The sequence below is a fragment of the Schistocerca nitens genome, chromosome 7 (genome assembly GCF_023898315.1).
Source record: "Schistocerca nitens isolate TAMUIC-IGC-003100 chromosome 7, iqSchNite1.1, whole genome shotgun sequence".
NCBI lineage: Eukaryota > Metazoa > Arthropoda > Insecta > Orthoptera > Acrididae > Schistocerca > Schistocerca nitens.
This window is the reverse complement of record NC_064620.1, coordinates 169,883,845-169,907,725: the sequence shown is the minus strand read 5'-3', so window position 1 is coordinate 169,907,725 and position 23,881 is coordinate 169,883,845.

The following is a 23,881-nucleotide window of genomic DNA, read 5'->3' as shown; positions in this document are numbered from 1 at the left end:
ATTGCTTTTCGATGTACAGATTGACGAGTAGGGGCGAAAGACTACGTCCATATCTTACATCCTTTTTAATCCGAGCACTTCATTGTTGATGGTCCATGTTATTATCCCATCTTGGCTCTTGCACTCATTTTACATTACCCATCTCTCCCTATAGCTTACTCCTTTTTTTGTATAATTTCGAATATCTTGCACCATTTTACACTGTCGACAGCATTTTCCAGGTCGACAAACCCTATCAACATGTCTTGATTTTTCTTTATTCTTGCTGCCGTTGTCAACCGCAAAGTCAGAATCCTAAAGACAAACTGATCGTCATTTAAGATATCGCCAATTTTCTTTTCCATTCTTCTGCATATTATTCTTGCCAGCGATCTGGATGCATGAGCTGTTAACATGATTGTGCGATAGTTCTCCCACTTGTCAGCTCTAGTAGTCTTCGGCATTGTGTGGATGATATTTTTCCGAAAGTCAGATGGAATGTCGCCAGACTCACACATTCTACACACCAATGTGAATAGTAGTTTTGTTCCGACTTCCCCCAATGATTTCAGAAAATCTGATGGAATGTTGTCAATCCCTTCCGCCTTATTTCCTCCAAAAGTCTCTTAAATTTTGATTCTAGTACTGCATACCCTATTCGACTCTTGTACCTTCTTGTATCACATCAGACAAATCTTTCCCCTCATAGAGGTCTTCAGTGTACTCTTTCCACTTATCTGCTCTCTCCTCTGCATTTAACAGTGGCATTCCCGTTGCACTCTTAATGTTACCACGCTTGCTTTTAGTTTCACCGAATGTTGTTTTGTCTTTCCTATTTGCTGAATGAGTCCTTCCGACATTCGATTTCTTCACTTTTTCATGCAGCCATTTCGTCGTAGCTTCGATGCACTTCCTTTTTATTTCATTCCTCAGTGACTTCTATTAATGTATCCCTGAATTTTCCTTGAATATTTCCTTCTTTCATCGATCAACTGAAGTATTTCTTTTGTTACCCGTGGTTTCTTCGCAGTTACCTTCCTTGTACATACGTTTTTGTTTCCAGCTCCAGTGATTGCCCTTTTTAGAGGTGTCCATACCTCTCCACTTGTACTGCCTGTTGAGCTATTCCTTATTACTGTATCTCGTCATTCCTTAGCATTTCCGTATCCCACTTCTTTGCGTATTGATTCTTCCTGACTAATCTCTTGAACTTCAGCCTACTCTTCATCGCTACTACATTGCGATTCGAGTCTATATCTGCTCCTGCATGAGCCTTACAATCCAGTATATGATTTCGAATTCTCTGTCTGACCATGATGGAATCTAAATGAAATCTTCCCTTGTCACCCGGCCTTTTCCAAGTATATCTCCTCCGCTTGTGATTCTTGAACAGAGTATTCGCTGTTACTAGCTGAAACTTGTTATGGAACTCAAGTAATCTTTCTCTTTTCTCATTCCTTCTCCCAAGCCAATATTCTCATGTAACATTGTCTTCTACTCCTTCCCCTACGACTGCATTCCAGTCCCCCATAACTATTAAATTTTCATTTCCATTTACGCACTATAATATCCTTTCAATATCCTCATACACTTTATCTATTCACCATCAGCTTACAACGTCAGCATGTATACGTGAACTATCGTTGACGGTGTTGGTTTGCTGTCGATTATGATAAGAACAATCCTATCACTGAATTGTTCACAGTAACACACTCTCTGCCCTACCTCTCTATTCATAACGAATCCTGATTCCGTAATACCATTCTCTCCTGTTGTTGATATTACCCTATTTCATCTGACCAGAAATCCTTGTCTTCTTGCCATTCCACTTCACTGACCCCTACTACATCTAGACTGAGCCTTTTCATATCCCTTTTTAGATTCTCTAGCTTCCCTACCACGTTAGGCCTTCTGACATTATTTTCATTGGTTATTCAATCATTTTCTCATGGTCACCTCTTCCTTGGCAGTGCCCTCCCGGAGATCCGAATCTTTTTGCCAATAGAGAAATCATCATAAAACTTTTTCAATTACAGGCCACATGTCCCGAGGATAAACGTTATGTTTCTTTAAGGCAGTAGTTTCCATTGACTTCTGCATCCTCGTGCCGTTGATCATTGCTGATTCTTCCATCTTTAAGGGCACTTTCCCACCCCAAGGACAAGAGAGTGGCCTGAACCACTGTCCACTCGTCCACCCTCTTTGACAAAGCTGTTGGCAGAATGAGGGTGACTTCTAGTGCCGGAAGTCTTCGGCCGTCAATGCTGGCTATTAATCAAAAATCAAGCTGTGGTGGGTTTCGAACCCAGGACCGAGGACGTTTTGATTACCGGTACTAATAACAGACGCTACCGCTAGAGGTACTACTGCTGTGTGTGCTTAGCCCCTGCTGAAATGGACAGTAATTGCGCAAATATACGTTATCGAAGAATACGCTCAGACGGAAAATTCTTAATTAATAATATAATTCACTTCTGAAGAGAAAAAAAAACGGAAAGGTTTACTAATACCGTCATAGTGAGTTCTGGAGAGAGCAGCAGCCCCATTAGAAAAAAGTGTAAGGACAGTGCGTGATGTTGTGAACGATGTTAAGAACGCCAGACGGAGTGGTTAGAAAATTGTGATACCAAGGAAGAAGAGACTGAGAAAGAAAACGAAGTTTCTTGACGATTTTTATAAGCGTTTGCTGAAAATAAAGTTTTTGGAGTATTACGACGTTAAAAGAGGAAGCTTCACAGCTGGGTGAAGAAGGATACAGACATTAATTTTACGAGGAAACGAACCACTTTCTGGAAAATTTTTAAGGATATTGGGTTTCATTTCAAAATAATCTAAAAATAGACGATCATTTATGAACGGGAGGGAAGACATTGTAACATGGCGTGCACGCTTTCTTAGAACTTTGAGAGAAAACGAGAAAGGTGCGAAGAAAATCGTAGTGTACACTGATGAAACTTGGGTGCATATACACTATACTGTCAGTAAATGTTGGTAGCGTAGTGACGCACTAGACGTCCGGAAAAATGAATGTTCTGGACAAAGAGCGAAAGTGGTTCAGGCGGGAGAAGAAATGGGTGCATTGAAGGTGCAGAGCTCATCTATGATTCAGGATCAACATCGGAAGCTTATCACAATGAAATGAACAGTGAAAATTATATAAAATTTTTGCAGTAGCTCCTAATACCAAATATGCAAGGTGGAAGTATTGTGGGATTAGACAATGCATAAAGCAGACGTGCACCCATGCCTGACTGAGCATAAAATTCCGTTCGGTGAGGATTTAATACGCAATGAGCTCTTGGAAGTTGTGAGACGTTACAAACCCGAGCAAGAATATACAGTAGATAGAGTTCTAAAATAATCCGGGAAAGGACTTACAGCGTTACGCCGTCCACCCTACAACTGTGATCTGAACCCCATCGAACTGAAATTTCATGAAACAGACAATTTCATCGAACAACGTCAGCAACGTTAACCTTTCCCAACTTAAACAAATGGCTACGGCTACAATACAGAGCATCACTAAAGATGACTTGCAGAAGGCGTGTGATAAAGTGAAAACTATTACGGACGAATACTGGCACAGAGACGCACTGATGGACGAAGCTAGCGAGAGCTAATTATTCATCTTCAAACAGACAGTGACAGCGAAACTTCATCGCGGGGTTCTGAGGATACATCGGACGTGACAGATTCAGTCTCGACAGCTGCTTCGGACATCAGAAAAGACTCTACCGAGTCAAATGCGATGCAGAATTGTGTACAGAAGAGCTAGGTGTTTAGCCCTTACATATGGATTAAAGGTCAATGAAAACATTTTTTCACTAGGTCACATGTTTGCCTTTTGTCTTTCCTTTTTCATCTGGAATCCTTGTATATGTGATTTTAATTATTTTTATTTATCCATTTAAACATTTGAAAATGCTGATATATTTATTATAAAACAAAAGTAGAATAATCTGTTTCTACCGGTTGTGCAATGCAGTCAACAATGTATTTTTCGCTACAAGATTTAATAATATAGTGATCGAAGTCATTACGATAAATATTTGCAAAATAAAAAAAGTATTACAGCACCTGACATTTCAACCCACAGACAGACAATCTCCTTCACTCCTTCCAAATTATTAATATAAGCAATCTGTTGGAAGAACATCCGCAACTGAGCATTATAGCTTCACTTGTAAATTTCTTTATTTTCACACGACCGGTTTCGGACTGTTATAAGCCCATCTTCGGGTATCGTAGCTGTACTGTGGTCCCCGAGCGCCGAGTGTACCAGGCGCGGTGTGCTGCCCGTAAGCGCAGAACAGGCAGCATCTACATCTACACGGATACTCGGTTCATCGAACCACCTTCACAATTCTCCATTATTCCAATCTCTTATAGCGCGCGGAAAGAACGAACACATATATCTTTCCGTACGAGCGCTGATTTCCCTTATTTTATCGTCGTGATCGTTTCTCCCTATGTAGGTCGATGTCAACAAAATATTACCGCATTCGGAGGAGAAAGTTAGTGATTGGAATTTCGTGAGAAGACTCCGTCGCAACGAAAAATGCCTTTGTATAATTTCAGTGACACTCTCTCCCATGACAAACTGCCTATTGGCTTCTGTCTCGGGTTCTTCGGCCGACGTTCATCTAATGATTTTTCTGACGTTTCGCCAGCACGAGTGGCTGGCATTGTCAGAGCTTCACCCTCCATTGCCGGTGGTGAACTGGAGCCGAGCTCGCGGGCGCAGACTATATGTACCTGGCGCGTCAACGTCCGAGGGCTTCTCCGCGGTCATTTCCGGCGCGGTTCTCCTCTTGCTACCTGCGACGGTCGTTCGCTGCAGTACGGGAAGCCAGGATCTGTTGACCTTAAGGCTTTCCTCTTTCTTGTTCAAACTGTTCGCGTGTTTTTGTATTTCTAGAGCTTCTCTGAACAAGCGCGTGTGATAATGCTTCTCTACAGCCTGAACTTCCGTGTCGGCGAATTTTATTACGTGGTCGGTCTCATTCAGTGCGTGCTCTGCCACGGCCGATTTCTCCACCTGCCCCAACCCGCAATGTCGCTTATGCTCTTTGATCCTGGTGTTGATGGATCGTCCAGTCACTCCAACATAAACTTTTCCGCATGTGCATGGTATACGGTATATTCCCGACATCTCAAGTGGGTCTCTTTTCTCCTTCGCCGATCTAAGACACTCTTTGATCTTCCTTGTCGGTTTGAAAATCGTCTTTACGCCATGTTTGCGCAATATACGGCCGATTCTGTCCGTCACTCTGGGAATGTATGGCAGAAAGGCCGTACCCGACATTTCTTTTTCTGGTTCCTTACTTCGCAGAGTGTTTGGTTCTGTTACACTTCTAATATAATTTGTGGAGTACCCATTGCTCCTCAGGACAGTTTCCAGGTGTTGCATTTCTCGTTTGAGGTCCTGGAAACTGTCCTGAGGAGCAATGTCGGGAATATACCGTATACCATGCAAATGCGGAAAAGTTTATGTCGGAATGACTGGACGATCCATCAACACCAGGATCAAAGAGCATAAGCGACATTGCAGGTTGGGGCAGGTGGAGAAATCGGCCGTGACAGAGCACGCACTGAATGAGACCGACCACGTAATAAAATTCGCCGACACGGAAGTTCTGGCTGTAGAGAAGCATTATCAAAAAAATGGGTCAAATGGCTCTGAGCACTATGGGACTCAACATCTTAGGTCATAAGTCCCCTAGAACTTAGAACTACTTAAACCTAACCAACCTAAGGACATCACACACTCCCATGCCCGAGGCAGGATTCGAACCTGCGACCGTAGGGAGAAGCATTATCACACGCGCTTGTTCAGAGAAGCTCTAGAAATACAAAAACACGCGAACAGTTTGAACAAGAAAGAGGAAAGCCTTAAGGTCAACGGATCCTGGCTTCCCGTACTGCAGCGAACGACCGTCGCAAGTAGCAAGAGGAGAACCGCACCGGAAATGACCGCGGAGAAGCCCTCGGACGTTGACGCGCCAGGTACATATAGTCTGCGCCCGCGAGCTCGGCTCCAGTTCACCACCGGCAATGGAGGGTGAAGCTTTGACTATGCCAGCCACTCGTGCTGGCGAAACGTCAGAAAAATCATTAGATGAACGTCGGCCGAAGAACCCGAGACAGAAGCCAATAGGCAGTTTGTCAAAAAGTGGCCACGAAAGCCTTAACAATTCTGTACTCTCTCCCATATTTCGCGAAAATACAAACGTGCTGTTCTTCTCTGAACTTTTTCGATGTACTCCGTCAGTCCTATCTGGTAAGGATCCCACACCGAGCAGCAATATTCTAAAAGAGGACGGACAAGCGTAGTGTAGGCAGTCTACTTAGTAGATCTGTTACATTTTCTTAGTGTCCTGCCAATAAAACGCAGTCTTTGGTTAGCCTTCCCCACAACATTTTCTATGTGTTCCTTCCAATTTATGTTATTCGTAATTGTAATACCTAGGTATTTAGTTGAATTTACGGCTTTTAGGTTAGACTGATTTATCATGTAACCAAAGTTTAATGAATTCATTTTAGCACTCACGTGGATGACCTCGCACGTTTCGTTATTTATGGTCAACTGCCAATTTTCACACAATTCAGATATCGTTTCTAAATCGTTTTGCAAATTTTTTTATCTTCTGGTGACTTTATTAGTCGATAAACGACAGCGTCTTCTGCAAACAACCTAAATCGTGTATATAGATAAGGAACAGCAAAGGACCTATAGCACTACCTTGGGGAACGCCAGAAATCACTTTTGTTTTACTCTATGACATTCATTCATTCACATCGAGTATGTGATATATTATGGCGCTGTATCTAGCTCGCTCTTAAGTTTTGCTCCGTACAAAGCCGGCCATACTGTCACATTGAGTGACGTAATTCCGATAGAAACCGCCATATATTAGCCATGAAGATACAGTACAGTCTTTTGATCTATCTTCTCGTCACAGATCCAGCATCACACTACGGATATAAACATGTAAGTTCCACGTCTTCCATATGAATATGAGCCCGAAAGCACTCGAAAACCAATTTACGGTAATGGACTACTGTTTCAAAGAAGTTATTGGTTGCAGTTCTCTACATTTAAATTCAACACTTATCCGTGCGTTCTAGAACATGTATAGTGGATTATCTTAGAATGGTACTTTTAAGGAAACATTCACCTCTTCTTACAGCCAACAGTGTGTTTGAGGCTCAGATACTACACACCGTGTCACAGCGTAGTTGCTGCCTACGTCATCATCGAAACTTTCTTGCGGTACAGCAGTGGGAGGCCATTCTCTTCTCGAGCACGCAGCCAGCCCGTCGCGCCAAAGGAAAAAGAGAGGCAATATGAGACCGCCAGCGAAAAAAAAGGCAAATAAGGAATGTCGCGAATCCGGCCGCTGGCTGAAAACAAAGGCTTCCGGAAAATGAAAGTGTGTACAATGAGCAGCAGGAGAAAGGAGCGCGGAGCGCGTGTTGCTAATTAAAGTTTGTGCAGCCTCGTTCAAGATGGCAGATAGCGCCTTCCTCGGAGAAAGAACTTCAGCTTTTCCTTTTTAATATGTGGATATTCCTGACAGAGAAAATATTTGTTTCGTGGAAAGTTAAACGAAGTTTGGGTCAGCATTGTTTCGTGGAAAATTAAATAAGGTTTGGCGCAGCACACATTTTGTCAGGGAGGACATAGGAAGATTTTAAAGTACCCTCGGCCTTTCGTTTATCCATTTACTGATAAATTCTCGCTCATTAACTAGTTGAATTTTCCTGCCATATCGGATATTATTTTTTTTAACAAATCTTAGAACGCAGTTCTTCGAGTGAAGTTCTTAGATAAATATTTTTCGGATGTCTTTGCGCTTCTTAACGATTTCTTATCCGCTATCCTCAGGAGTAATATGTCGTACTTATAGGGCACGCTGTACTGTCGTATGTAATTGGCCTAATTATGACTTGGAGACGTTACGAAGTCACGGAACTCTCGTATTTTTCCAGAGATTACGTCAGTATCTGTGACGGAAGAACATTAGTAGCAACACTGATTCTGCTTGTTGATAGAAAACTCAACTTCGTTCTCGATAGCCTTCTAGCGTGAACCATCTGTTCCCATGCACACCTGAGGATGTAGCCGCTGTTCCTGTGAAAGTTTTTATTGCACACACTGCAGTGTTCTGCAGGATCACACCAGTGAAAAGCACCATAACAATATTGCCTGATATTATTTACAATAAGAAGTCTATTACTGTAATGTCGCGGAAGAAACTTTCAGACCTCCACCCCTCTCAAAAAATACCATCTCTGTCCTACTTCATGCAGAGGAGTTCCCTACAGAAACAGACCTGCCTCTGTCTTTTCCTCTTCCTCTTCCATTCCACGATTATCACATTAGCTCAGCTGCAAGACGTATTCCATTAGTTGCTTTCTCATACTAATGGGACAAGCACCAATCATCAATGTACGTATCTCAGAAATATGCTCGTAAATTTATAATTCTTCTGCATTCTTCCGCCTCAAATTTTTGTTATGCCCTGTTTGTTATGGTAGCCTCACTATACAACAGACGTCACATTTGATTGAGAATGTAGTAATTTGTTTGTATACCGCTAGGACGGTAATATCGTCTGAAGATAATTGCTGTGACAACCGAAAGTGACAATACAGTTCAATAGTTGTGACTTAGTCGCCTTCAGCTCCGGCAAAGTTCATCTGGAACAATTTTTCCTATCACTAAAACTGGCGTGTTATTTATGTGGTCTGTTTTATGTCCCTCTCATCCCACAAAGCAGGGGCCTGTTGCTCAGGACTCTTTTCGTACTCTACTGAAATTACTAAATAAATATTCAAATACCTGTAACACAATCTTCCTTCCCATGAAAATCTGCCCCTATGTAATGTCACGCTCACCCTGTGTTAATCATCTGTTACAATTTTTCCCTATACCGATTATTCTCGTCTATCTCGTCTATGATCTCCTCTTTATTACTTGCGGCATCTTCTCTCAGATTTATACGCAGAAACACGGGAAATAATGATACTGGAGGGAGTATTGTTTACAAAAATAATATATAAAGATATCCGTAAAGCATTCCTCAGAAAATGTTTAGTCATGGCTCGACAAATGATGAATATCAGGCTGCTGCATCTTTGGTTAACTATCCGTAATTCGATGTGTACGTGAATTTTAGAAACAAGAAAAGAGAGAATTACTTACATTGTGATCTCCAGAGGACTATAGTGAGCACTCCGCGATGAATAGTGGAGACTACAGAGAGGGAGGTCAGAGTGACTTTACTGGAAACCTTAGAACATTGACCACTGTCGGCAATGTTGTACACGCCTTGCAAGAGGAAGACCTCACTATGAATACCCAAGATACGATAACGTCAAGAAAAAAAGGCAAAAATGGAAAAGATGATACCAGATAATTGCACGCTATCAGCAAGTATTCATAGCTCAGCTAAGACCTATTACAATACTGTGAAAGCTATAGTCAGGATAAAGTTTGAAGAGATGATTGAAGACGCTGAGACCGAACTTGAAACTGACAAAAGGACAAAGCTTAAAATAATTCGGTAATAACTGATGAACATACTGTTCAACGCATCCTTGTGGTAGTGTCGGCAAAAAGAGGTCATTAACCTGTTGGTGGATCAGTAACTGTCTCCAGTACACAAATGGCACGGACGTAAAAACAATAACGACAGGTACAGTAGACCATATCAGACGCTTTTCATTGTTTTCTTGGAAAGCCAGACAAAAACATACAATACTTCCGTTCCTTGGGTATTGGTGAATTGATGTATTCATACAGCGCCCACCTTGAAAGGACATTATAAATATTAGCCAGTCAGGCAGGAATAGACTGAAAATGGAACTGAAGTCACCAACTGCAGCGAAAAATTTATTGCATTTATTCGTATCCATATTTAAAGAAAAAAATATCTGTGTATACTTCCCCAGTTTCTTGTTACATACATATAGGATCGTAGGTAATGTTCATACAACTTTAACAGATAAAGAAATCTGTACGGAAATAGAGTGGATACCCAGTCATTAGCGTCGAACGTACACTCGAAGAGTTGGTACAAATCCAGAAAAGAATGTGCCAATACAGGTATGCAAGATTGCATTTAGATTGAAAATATTACCGCACCTCGTAGTAACATTGGGTTTGAGATGCTCAGTAGAAGCCTGTATTGCACCGGTAATACAATTCAGGACCATTGCGCCCCACAGTGCTAGCTGCAGTAAATGCGGTGGGTCGTATTAAATAGATATTTTCATGGAAGAAGTGCCTTGTTCCTTATACTGTCGCGGTCCCCATCTCGCTACAGACGTGTCGTACCAACTGTATAAACACCAACAAGAAATGGAACGTCGTGCGCTCCATGCTAAGAACTTAGAGATAATGAGAAATCCATCCAAACGACAGGCCACATATGCGAACATTTTAAATAAGCCTCCTATACATAATACTTTCTTTGATGAGATTTCCATCCCTACAATTACGGGTATGGCAGTCAGTGGGAGTGCCAGTCACTCAAGATCGATCGACTGACGTAATGCAGTCAATAAGACAAAAACAACGGCAACAACAGTAAATATTTGTACAGCATTCGACACAACACCAGAGGTAACAACAGTAAAGAGAATGGCCAGGGAAGCAATCGAGCCTACCAGGAAACCCTTAAAAAAAAAAAAAAAGCCCAAATCACTCAGCAGTTACAGTCCACAGCGTCAGGATTACTCGCAGTGTCTCCCTATTCACCATATGATACATAACCCGCATCCTCCTCGATGTCAAATTAGCAAGATCACGCAGAGAGAGAGCAAATTCTTTATAGAAAAATTATTGACTTTATTGTAAACTTAATTGAACAATTTAAGTCCATGCCACCAGGAACCATTCATATACAACCAATCCGAAAATTACTTCCTAGACCCTTATCTACAAACAATGGAATGCATAAAGTATTAAGTACAAAGTTTTGCGGTAAAGTGCTTATTCAGAGTGGGAAAAAAGATGACCTGCATCTTGAATTAATTTTAAGAGACATTTCCTTGGTATATATCTGTGAAGTGTGATTCAAATCAGGATTTTCGGTTTATCTTGTAGGCTTTCATGTATTTGGACATGATCAGGAAGATAAGAAAGAAGGAATAGCTGTGTCATTACGTCCACACTTGCCTTACGAAGAAACACAGATAGATTAGTTGAACATTATCAGAGTCAGAATAATCGACAAAGAAATATGATAGTATGAATGTACTACCCACCGAGAACTATTATTTGCAAAAGGGCATGGCATAATTTAATGAGCCACAAAGAACCGCCATTTATTATTTGGTGGAAGTCTCTAACGTCGATCAGTTGTAGAATTTTGGAACACGTATTATGTTAGAGTATAATGACTTTTCTGGAGACTAGAAATCTACTCTGTAGGAATCAGCATGGGTTTCGAAAAAGACGGTCGTGTGAAACCTAGCTCGCGCTATTCGTCCACGAGACTCAGAGGGCCATAGACAGGGGTTCACAGGTAGATGCCGTGTTTTTTGACTTCCGCAAGGCGTTCGATACAGTTCCCCACAGTCGTTTAATGAACAAAGTAAGAGCATATGGACTATCAGACGAATTGTGTGATTGCATTGAAGAGTTCCTAGATAACAGAACGCAGCAAGTCATTCTCAATGGAGAGAAGTCTTCCGAAGTAAGAGTGATTTCAGGTGTGCCGCAGGGGAGTGTCATAGGACTGTTGCTATTCACAATATACATAAATGACCTTGTGGATGACATCGGAAGTTCACTGAGGCTTTTTGCAGATGATGCTGTGGTGTATCGAGAGGTTGTAACAATGGAAAATTGTACTGAAATGCAGGAGGATCTGCAGCAAAGTGACGCATGGTGCAGGGAATGGCAATTCAATCTCAATGTAGACAAGTGTAATGTGCTGCGAATACATAGAAAGATAGATCCCTTATCATTTAACTACAAAATAGCAGGTCAGCAACTTGAAGCAGTTAATTCTATAAATTATCTGGGAGTACGCATTAGGAGTGATTTAAAATGGAATGATCATATAAAGTTGATCGACGGTAAAGCATATGCCAGACTGAGATTCATTGGAAGAATCCTAAGGAAATGCATCCGAAAACAAAGGAAGTAGGTTACAGTACGCTTGTTCGCCCACTGCTTGAATACTGCTCAGAAGTGTGGGATCCGTACCAGATAGGGTTGATAGAAGAGATAAAGAAGATCCAACGGAGAGCAGCGCGCTTCGTTGCAGGATCATTTAGTAATCGAGGAAGCGTTACGGAGATGATAGATAAACTCCAGTGGAAGACTCTGCAGGAGAGACGCTCAGTAGCTCGGTATGGGCTCTTGTTAAAGTTTCGAGAACATACCTTCACCGAAGAGTCAAGCAGTATATTGCTCCCTCCTACGTATATCTCGCGAAGAGACCATGAGGATAAAATCAGAGAGATTAGAGCCCACACAGAAGCATACCGACAATCCTTCTTTCCACGAACAATACGAGACTGGAATAGAAGGGAGAAACCATAGAGGTACTCAGGGTACCCTCCGGCACACACCGTCAGGTGGCTTGCGGAGTATGGATGTAGATGTAGATGTAGATGTAGAAGTTTTAAAGCCTACAGCAGTGCTTGGGGATGTAACTATAACACAGTTATGTAGCAGCTTTAGCTGAAACTGTTGATGAATTTGGTCTTTATGTCTCGAACGATCGAACACCAACATTGATTCTGAAATGGGAAAAATGATTATACATAATCTACATAACTCTGTATTCACCAAATCTCGCTTAGGCCTCCAGTGAAATATCTTCAACTATCCCATAACGGTTCGGTTGTTTGGGGGAGGAGACCCGACAGCGAGGTAATCGGTCTCATCGGATTAGGGAATGACGGGGAAGTAAGTCTGTCGTGCCCTTTGAAAGGAACCATCCTGGCATTTACCTGGAGCGATTTAGTGAAATCACGGGAAACCTAAATCAAAATGGCCTGACGCGGGATTGAACCGTCGTCCTCCCGAATGCGAGTCCAGTGTGCTAGCCACTACTCCATCTCGCTCGGTAAACTATCCCATCAGATCAGAACACTACGGTAAAGAAATACAGACAACAAAAAATTATCATTCAACGCACACTAACCCATCAAGATAGTGGAAAGTCTACAAAACAGACTGGGGTACAGACCAAGAAATAATAGAATACCAGATTAAGATGCAAACCACGTCATCCTTAGCGATGGAAAGATAGCGTAATTTTTTTTGACTATCATTAATGAGCCAACGATCTCGTCAGTTCCTCCAAATAATCCAGCCCACCTACTTGGAGGAACATCGGTACCATGGTGGAAAGAAGATTGAAATTTCGTTGAAAAAAGCCTTTAAAATATTCGTACAAACTTCTGATCGGCAAAATTTTATTGAATATAAACAAGCAGACGCTCAAGCGAAGCACACATTTAAACAGCAAAAGCGAAATAATTGATATGTCTATTGTCAGAAGATCAATAACGACACTCCTCTGCCTGATATCTGGTCCATAACGTATGAAGAAGAAAGCAAATAAATATCACTCGTTAAAATGTTGGATAGAAGAGTTCGCGGGTAGATTCGCACCTGTAATGCTCGCCTGTAGGGTGCCTGCATTTGAGCCCTCTGGAACCACAGTCAGCGAGCACCAATTTAGAAAATCCATTTACGGTAGCAGCAGTGGAAGAAGCATTGATGTCAGTGGCTAACACCATACCAGGAGTCGACCACCTAATCTGTTTAGTAATCTTTAGACTGCAGAGGTCTGCTAATAACTGCTCATAGAAATCTACACTCCTGGAAATTGAAATAAGAACACCGTGAATTCATTGTCCCAGGAAGGGGAAACTTTATTGACACATTCCTGGGGTCAGATACATCACATGATCACACTGACAGAACCACAGGCACATAGACACAGGCAACAGAGCATGCACAATGTCGGCACTAGTACAGTGTATATCCACCTTTCGCAGCAATGCAGGCTGCTATTCTCCCATGGAGTCGATCGTAGAGATGCTGGATGTAGTACTGTGGAACGGCTTGCCATGCCATTTCCACCTGGCGCCTCAGTTGGACCAGCGTTCGTGCTGGACGTGCAGACCGCGTGAGACGACGCTTCATCCAGTCCCAAACATGCTCAATGGGGGACAGATCCGGAGATCTTGCTGGCCAGGGTAGTTGACTTACACCTTCTAGAGCACGTTTGGTGGCACGGGATACATGCGGACGTGCATTGTCCTGTTGGAACAGCAAGTTCCCTTGCCGGTCTAGGAATGGTAGAACGATGGGTTCGATGACGGTTTGGATGTACCGTGCACTATTCAGTGTCCCCTCGACGATCACCAGTGGTGTACGGCCAGTGTAGGAGATCGCTCCCCACACCATGATGCCGGGTGTTGGCCCTGTGTACCTCGGTCGTATGCAGTCCTGATTGTGGCGCTCACCTGCACGGCGCCAAACACGCATACGACCATCATTGGCACCAAGGCAGAAGCGACTCTCATCGCTGAAGACGACACGTCTCCATTCGTCCCTCCATTCACGCCTGTCGCGACACCACTGGAGGCGGGCTGCACGATGTTGGGGCGTGAGCGGAAGACGGCCTAACGGTGTGCGGGACCGTAGCCCAGCTTCATGGAGACGGTTGCGAATGGTCCTCGCCGATACCCCAGGAGCAACAGTGTCCCTAATTTGCTGGGAAGTGGCGGTGCGGTCCCCTACGGCACTGCGTAGGATCCTACGGTCTTGGCGTGCATCCGTGCGTCGCTGCGGTCCGGTCCCAGGTCGACGGGCACGTGCACCTTCCGCCGACCACTGGCGACAACATCGATGTACTGTGGAGACCTCACGCCCCACGTGTTGAGCAATTAGGCGGTACGTCCACCCGGCCTCCCGCATGCCCACTATACGCCCTCGCTCAAAGTCCGTCAACTGCACATACGGTTCACGTCCACGCTGTCGCGGCATGCTACCAGTGTTAAAGACTGCGATGGAGCTCCGTATGCCACGGCAAACTGGCTGACACTGACGGCGGCGGTGCACAAATGCTGCGCAGCTAGCGCCATTCGACGGCCAACACCGCGGGTCCTGGTGTGTCCGCTGTGCCGTGCGTGTGATCATTGCTTGTACAGCCCTCTCGCAGTGTCCAGAGCAAGTATGGTGGGTCTGACACACCGGTGTCAATGTGTTCTTTTTTCCATTTCCAGGAGTGTATATTGCGCTGTGGAGTATCACTACATTTCAGAAGGAATGGTACGCACAGACAATGATGAGCCAAAACATTACCTTCACCAACTTAGTAGCTTATTTGTCCGTCTTTAGAAAAAAAAAGTCATTTATTCTACGTATCAGGGATCCGAAAGTTTGTTGGTAGGTTTGTGGTGGTATGTGGAACTAAATGCCTACGCACAGGTCACGTAATTCGCGTAACTAACGAGACGCTGATTTGCGTACGCGGTGATGGCACGCGATAGCGATCCAGATGGGTTTCATAGGGTTTCGTCGCCGAGATATCAACGTGAGTTCTCTATAAAGTTTCTCAAACCACTGTAGCAGGGTTCTCGCTTCGGGTCGCGGACTATTATACTGCTGAAAGATGACATGGCCATCGGGAAAGACATCGAGCATGATGGGATGCAGCTGTCAGCCTGTCTTCGACAGGTCCCATGCAAGCGCAGGAGAATGTCTCCCACAGTGGAATACTGCTCCCACCAGCCTTCGTCCGAGGTGCGCTGCACGTTTCGAGAAGCCTTTCATTTCGATGACAGCTTTTGTGTAGCAAAAACGCGATTCACTCAAAGGGCTGACACGTTTCCATTGATCCACTGTGTTCTTCGAACCACTCCGTCAGACTCCTGGCATTGTGACAAGGCGCATTATCTTGTTGAAAAATGCCACAGCGGTCGGGAAATATGATCGTCATGAAAGGGTGTACGTCAGGGCTTCACAACATATGTGCTCGCGGAGCAAGCTGTGAGCAGCAAGGCGCGAGCACGGAGCAGCGCGAGCACGCTACCCCCACTACCGGACCAGAGCGGAGAGTGGGGAGAGTCATTTCGGGTACACAACAGCTGCCGCCAGTCAATGTAAATCCGCGGCTACCTGCAGGGATGTCACTCACGAATTATTACTGCGACAAATGAAACAAATAAAGGAGAATGTACACGTGCCACATAATTTTATTAGCTTAGTGTATGCCTCTACCATCTGTAGACACTGAAACTAAAGAATTCCACGACAATCCTGTATTTTCAACACTTCCTTCAACACTACTTAAAATATCACCTCCGGTTGTAGTGTTCTTCATGGCTACTACATCGAGGAGCTCCTCCCTCACCTGAGGATCTCTATTAACACCTCTAATAAATATGGCAAGCTGCGCTGTTCCAGTGATATCAGCACTTTCGTCCAGAGCTAAAGAATACGCCATAAAATCTTTACGGATATTTGCAAGCTGGCTCTGGACGTCGTCTGCCATGTCCTGTATGCGACGCATAATGGTCATGTTAGATAATAGCACAATCTGAAACTGTTCAACTTGAGCTGGTCACAAATGTTCTGCTGCAACTACCAAACATTCTTTTATTAAATCGCCATCAGTGAAGGGGCGCAGGGATTTTGCTAAAAGCAAAGCAAATTTTGTAACTCACTCTGAGAGCTGCCTCAGTTGATCTTTCTTCGTCGTCCAGATCTTCTTCGGATAGCTTCCTTTTAAGTTTAATAACTTCCTGTGCACGATGTGGTCCATCACATTTTCCACGTCCGTAGTCTTTCGCGTGGTACGACATATAACGTCGCTGCAATTTAAATTTCGTAAAAGAATTCAGCGTTTTGTGACATACTAAACATTTTGCAACACCATCTTTTTCTGTAAATAGATAAAATTCCTCCCAATGGGGGTTGAACTGCGAAAGCATGGTTGGGGTTACACAACGGCGACTTGACATGATTCTTAACCAGCGATGTGACTGTTAGAGCTGATCATAGTACTTTAAACGTTACACAGTCGGTGCGAATTCAATAGGCACGCAGCGGCCCTATTCAGACGTGTGCGCGCATTTCCCCTCCCTCCCCTCCCTCCCTACTACGCGACCTTGCACCTGCTCGCGAGCACGTGCCTGAGCAGACGCGAGTACTCGCGCTCAAAACCGGCCAGTTGTTAAGCCCTGGTGTACGTGGTCTGCAACAAGTGTGCGATACTCCTTGACCGACATAGTGCCTGGAGCAACGGATGCCACGGGAATTTCTCCAGAGCATAATGGAGCCGCTGCTAGCTTGTCTCCGTCCTGCAGGGCAGATGTGAAGGAGCTGTTCCACTGCAAGACGACGGATATTTGCGCCATCCCATAGGCGTAATGAGGAAGGTATCGGTGTTCATTAGACCATGCAACGCTTTGTACTGCATCAACGTCCAGTGCCGGTGGTCACGTGGACATTTCAGTCGTAGTTGCCGATATAGTGGTGTTAATATTGTCACATCCAAGGGTCGTCAGCTGCGGAGGCCCATCGTTAGGAGTGTTCGGTGCACTGCGTGTTCAGACACACTCGTTCTCTGCCCAGCATTAAAGTCTGCTTCGTCACAGTTCACAGCCTGTCATGTTTTTCCAGTCTGCCCAGCCTACGACGACCGAAAGGGGTGGCCACCTAACCCCATGACGTCTGTACGTGGTTTCACCTATGTTTCGTCATGTGTTGAAGACAAAAGAACTGGGTTCGCATACTTAGAAAATCTTTGAGCCATTCACATAAATGAAAAACTATACCGTGTGATCGGACCTTCGGTAACAAGTAGAAGTGTAGTAGTGTGTCGAAAGCTTTCCAGACTTTCCACAAACCTAGGAATGTGGAATCTGCCTGTTTTTCTTCATCTGTGTTTCGCAGACTATCGTGCGAGAAAAACTCAAGCTGAGTTTTGCACGAGCCATGATTTCTACAATATGATATTTGTTTAATGGCCACCTTTCTCTTTGCCGATCACCCACGTGTTAACGTAAAAGATGACAAGATTTACTGAAAAGACGAAAGCGCTTATCATTTGTCAAACATGAGAGAATGAGATGTCTTCGTATGAAGGAGCGTTACGTACAAATCCGTGTTGGCTTGTGTAACCCACTAAGTCATTCCACATAGATCTGTGATTCTCGTGGTATACATAATGACATTTTTTACGGTTATCAATGATCTTTTGTAAGAGCAATAGGTGATGATTTCACTGTACAACACTCGGACGTATTACAGATGGGATGTGGAACATGACGACACCAATAAAACCTTCGGCAAAAAAAGAGAAGCCTGTGATGAAACCTGCACTGTCTGGTTTGCTCAAAAAATGGTTCAAATGGCTCTGAGCACTATGAGACTCTACATCTGAGGTCAACAGTACCCTAGAACTTAGAACTGCTTAAAACTGACTAACCTAAGTACATCACACACATCCATATCTGAGGCAGGATTCGAACCTGCGACTGTGGCGGTCACGCGGTTCGAGACTGAAGCGCCTAGAACCGCTCGGCCACAACGGCCGGCGTCTGATTTGCATGTTGATTCTATCAGCAAAAGTATTCTTTAGAGTTCTTAGGACTTCTTAGGACTTCTCACCTCATATTTCATCCGTGCACTTGATTCCAATTCCTTCCTGTAGTATTGCGTCCCGAGTTCACCTGTTATTTTCTTGTCTGGTTGTCCAAAAATCTGCAATTCAGTCCACATACACAACACCAAGAAGATTTAACTTAGTGAAAATACTGCTCACTTAGTACAGGCAGTTATGTTTCATACTTTTTGTTTAAGTGAAATGGTACACTTTTTCTGTGCGGTTGTAACTATTCTTCACCTACTTCCTGATTCTCCTCCGAGTAACTTATTTTATTTTCATATCTTTTTAACTTGCCACTATTTTCCAGCGACAACTGCTTAGGTGGGTAAGATCTTCAGTGCAATTTACCTCTTTTTTTAATAAAAGGAGACAGGCTCAAACTGAGAAGAAGAACGTCGTGGTTTAGCGCCAAGAATAGTTGGTAAAATTTCCTTACTGACCAACCAGTTTCGGTCCACGGACAATCATCAGGTCCCTGTGAATCTGTTAAAGATTAAATAAAGAATATTACAAGATTAAACAGTTACAATCCTGCTAACTAATGTAGATGTTAACGAAAAGCACGTGTCATAAAATGTCACATACACTACTGCCCTTAAAATTGCTACACCACGAAGATGACGACCTACAGAAGCGAAGTTTAACCGACAGGAAGAAGATGCTGTGATATGCAAATGATTAGCTTTTCAGAGCATTCACACAAGGTTGGCGCCGGTGGCGACACCTACAACGTGCTGACATGAGGGAAGTTTCCAACCGATTTCTCATACACAAACAGCAGTTGGCCGGCGTTGCCTGGTGAAACGTTGTTGTGATGCCTCGTGTAAGGAGGAGAAATGCGTACCATCACGTTTCCGACTTTGATAAAGGTCGGATTGTAGCCTATCGCGATTGCAGTTTATCGTATCGATCCATTGCCGCTCGCGTTGGTCGAGATCCAATGACTGTTAGCAGAATATGGAATCGGTGGGTTCAGTAGGGCAATACGAAACACCGTGCTGGATCCCAAAGACCTCGTGTCACTAGCAGTCGAGATGACAGGCATCTTATCCGTATGGCTGTAGCGGATCGTGCAGCCACGTCTCGAATCCTGAGTCAACAGATGGGGACGTTTGCAAGACAACAACCATCTGCACGAACAGTTCGACGACGTTCGCAGCAGCATGGACTATCACCTCGGAGACCATGGCTGCGGTTACCCTTAACGCTGCATCACAGACAGGAGCGCCTGCGATGATGTACTCAACGACGAACCTGGATGCACGAATGGCAAAAAGTCATTTTTTCGGATGAATCCCGGCTCAACAGCATCATGATGGTCGCATCCGTATTTGGCGACATCGCGGTGAACGTACATTGGAAGCGTGTATCCGTCATCGCCATATTGGCGTATCACCCGGCGTGATGGTATGGGGTGCCATTGGTTACACGTCACGATCACCTCTTGTTCGCAATGACGGCACTTTGAACAGTGGACGTTACATTTCAGATGTGTTACGATCCGTGGATCTACCCTTCATTCGATCCCTGCGAAACCATACATTTCAGCAGGATAATGCACGACCGAATGTTGCAGCCAAGTACGGGCCTTTCTGGATACAGAAAATGTTCAACTGCTGCCCTGGCCGGCACATTCGCCAGATCTCTCACCAATTGAAAACGTCTGATCAATGGTGGCCGAGCAACTGGCTCGTCACAATACGCCAGTCACTACACTTGATGAACTGTGGTATCGTGTTGAAGCTGCATGGGTAGCTGTACCTGTACACGCCATCCAAGCTCTGTTTGACTCAATGCCCAGGCGTATCAAGGCCGTTTTTGCTGCCAGAGGTGGTTGTTCTGGGTACTGATTTCTCAGGATCTACGCACCCAAATTGCGTGAAAATGTAATCAAATGGTTCAAATGGCTCTGAGCACTATGGGACTTAACATCTGAGGTCATCAGTCCCCTAGAACGTAGAACTACTTAAACCTAACTAACCTAAGGACATCAGACACATCCATGCCCGAGGCAGGATTCGAACCTGGGACTGTTGCGGTCGCGCTGTTCCGGACTGTAGCGCCTAGAACCGCTCAGCCACTCCGGCCGGCAAAAAGTAATCACATGTCAGTTCTAGTATAATATATTTGTCCAATGAATACCCGTTTATAATCTGCATTTCTTCTTGGTGTAGCAGTTTTAATGGCCAGTAGTGTATATAAAATCATTTAACATCATGCTAATGAAAACTTCGCGAGCTTCCATCCGGGTAGCTGCGTCGAAAATCCGCTACGTTTCGATGAGTTTCATTCCTATCATCTTCTGGCGAAGTATCGGTGGACCGCGGCCGTCCCCTTATCATTCTAGGCGATATTAAACCAACGGCGTCAGATATCAAAACCCATAAATTCGTCACTGGAAATGAAAGTAAAACATCCAGAATAATTTAACCGTGAACAAAGCATATCATGAATGTTGCATTTATACAGAGTTACCTTTGTCACATACTAATTGTGGGCGATGAACAATAATATGGAAACACCAAATACGAAATACATTACAGTGCTAACAGGGCGCAAGAAAACCGTTGGCATTCGAAGCGGCCTCCACTCGTCTCGGAATAGCTAAATACGGATCAGGGAATCATATACCATTATGCCTGAAAAACGGTGCCAAGTACAGGTGACGATGCTAAAGAGGGAGAGCGTTCACACATAGTTCTCTCCAATGTAGAACACAAAAGCTCAATAACATTGAAATCTGGTGACTGTGGTGGCGAGAGAAGATGCGACAATTCGTCCTCGTGCTGACAAAGCCAGTTCTAAACGATGTAAGGTTTGTGAACAGGGGCCGTATCATCTTGAAAGACAACAGTACTGTTGAGGAACAAAGCTTGTACCATGAGATGCACCTGGCCAGTGAAAAGGTCGCTTAAACCTTGGCAGTAATGCGACCTTACAGAATAATTACGGCGACTGTGAAATACCACGATATGGCTGCCACAATCGTCACCGCTCCCCTCCCCCTCTCCCCATGCTTCACTCTTGGGACATAATCTGGGCCAGACGTTGGAAAAAGTGAGCAACAAGACTTATCCGAACAAATGACATTCTTCTATCGCTCCATGGTCCATGTTTTATGGCTTCGCCACCACGTTTTCCCGTTTTGGGTATTTCTATCGTTAAGGAGTGGTACTGAAATTCCAGCTCGCACTTCAATTTCAAACTTATGTAGATTCGTCGTGTTCCTTTGTGCTAACTAGGTTAGCGAGTGTCCTCTTATTTTTCTTCACAGTCCTCCGTCACAGTCCTCTGCAACTACCGTCCGTCTCAATCACTCAACACACACTTTCATCCGCGTTGCGACTTAGCGGATGATTTAACATTTTTTATTTTCACAAGTCCGTTTTGGTCACATACATTTCTTTACACTTTATGACCGGTTTCAGCTTATCGTCATCTTCAGATCGTTAAAATATTCTGATATAAATCATCGTCAAGTTTCTTCGCAGTTACTTTCCTTGTACCTATGTTTTTTCTTTCCAACTTCTGTGTGTAACGTCCTTCGGATCTTCGGTCTTGGCTAACACTCAGCGGTAGAGCAATGAGATTGTTATTTCTTATGTATCAGTATGGACGTTACAAAATAGAACATTGATGAACTGAACTCGTGACTTGTGCGAGATATTTACTTTACCAAATGCTGTAATTAAATCGTTTATAATCGATGGCTTATCAGTTGCTATTTAAATATTAATCATCATCATCTTGGACAGTTTCCAGCCACTGGCTGGGTCTGTCGGGAACACAAGCCTCTCCATCGTGTTCTGTCTTTCCACCATTCCCCCTCTTCCACCTTCGTCCAGTTCTCTCCTCTTCTCGTCACACATTCCTTCACTCCCTTCACCCATCTATCTCTTGGTCTTCCTCTGGTCCTCTTCCCCTCCAGTTGCAGATCAAACATCCTCTTTGGAATTCTTCCCTCATCCATTCTCTTCATGTGTCCATACCACTGCAGTCTTGATTTTTCTATCCTGTCCTGTACTGGTTCCTCCTTTAGTCTTTCCCTCACATACACATTTCGCAATCTGTCTCGTCTTGTTACACTCAACCTGCTCCTCTGGAACTTCATTTCACTAGCCTGTATTGTCGCTTTTGTGCATTACCCATGTCTCACTTCCGTATGCCAATATGGGGACAAAGTAGGTTCGGTATATAATTCCCTTGGATTTCTGTGGCACCTCCTTGCTCCAAATAAGCCCCCTAATGCATTTGTAGAAATGCCCTGCTTTTCTGCACCTTTCATTTATTTCCATTGCGTTTCCCCCCTTACTTTCTATCATGCTTCCCAGGTACTTGAAGTTCTCTACCACTTGTAGTTTTTCCCCTCCACACGTTATATCCACATTTGGCCTATTCTTCTTCCTTGTTGTGACAATTATTTCACTTTTCTTTGCAGAGAAATGCATTCCATATTGTGCTGCCGTTGCCTCCCATGCATCTAACTGCTCTTGCACCTCCTTCTCGCAATTTCCGCATAACATCAGGTCATCGGCAAAAAGCACTGCTTTCATTTTATGATCTCCAATTGCATCTGATACTTGCTGTAGGATTTCATCCATAACAATAATAAACAATAAAGGCGAAAGTGCACTTCCCTGTCGCAGCCCATTTTCCAGCTTGAACCATGCAGTACGTTCCCTCCCCACTTTCACACAACTCTCACTTCCCTCATACATTTTTCTGACCTTTCGTGTTATCTCTTCATCTATCCCTTTTGCGTTCAGCACATATTAATGATAAGTTCAAATTAGTTCCAGCGACACCAAATTCCCTATAGACTGGTTGTAATCTCAAATCTGTAATCAGTCGTAACAATGATATTAATTCCTAACGCCGGCCGTTGGTGGCAAGCGGTTCTAGGCGCTTCAGTCCGGAGCCGCGTGACTGCTACGGTCGCAGGTTCGAATCCTGCCTCGGCCACGGATGTGTGTGATGTCCTTACGTTAGTTAGGTTTAAGTAGTTCTAAGTTCTAGGGGACTGATGACCTCAGATGTTAAGTCCCATAGTGCTCAGCGCCATTTGAACAATTTGAATTCCTAACGTCAAGGAGTTTCTATATAAGCGCCGAGCGCTTCAGTCAAATAATATATCGCATTCGGGAGGACGACGGTTCAATCCCGCGTCCGGCCATCCTGATTTAGGTTTCCCGTGATTTCCCTAAATCTCTCCAGGCAAATGCTGGGATTGTTCTTTTGTAAGGACGCGGCCG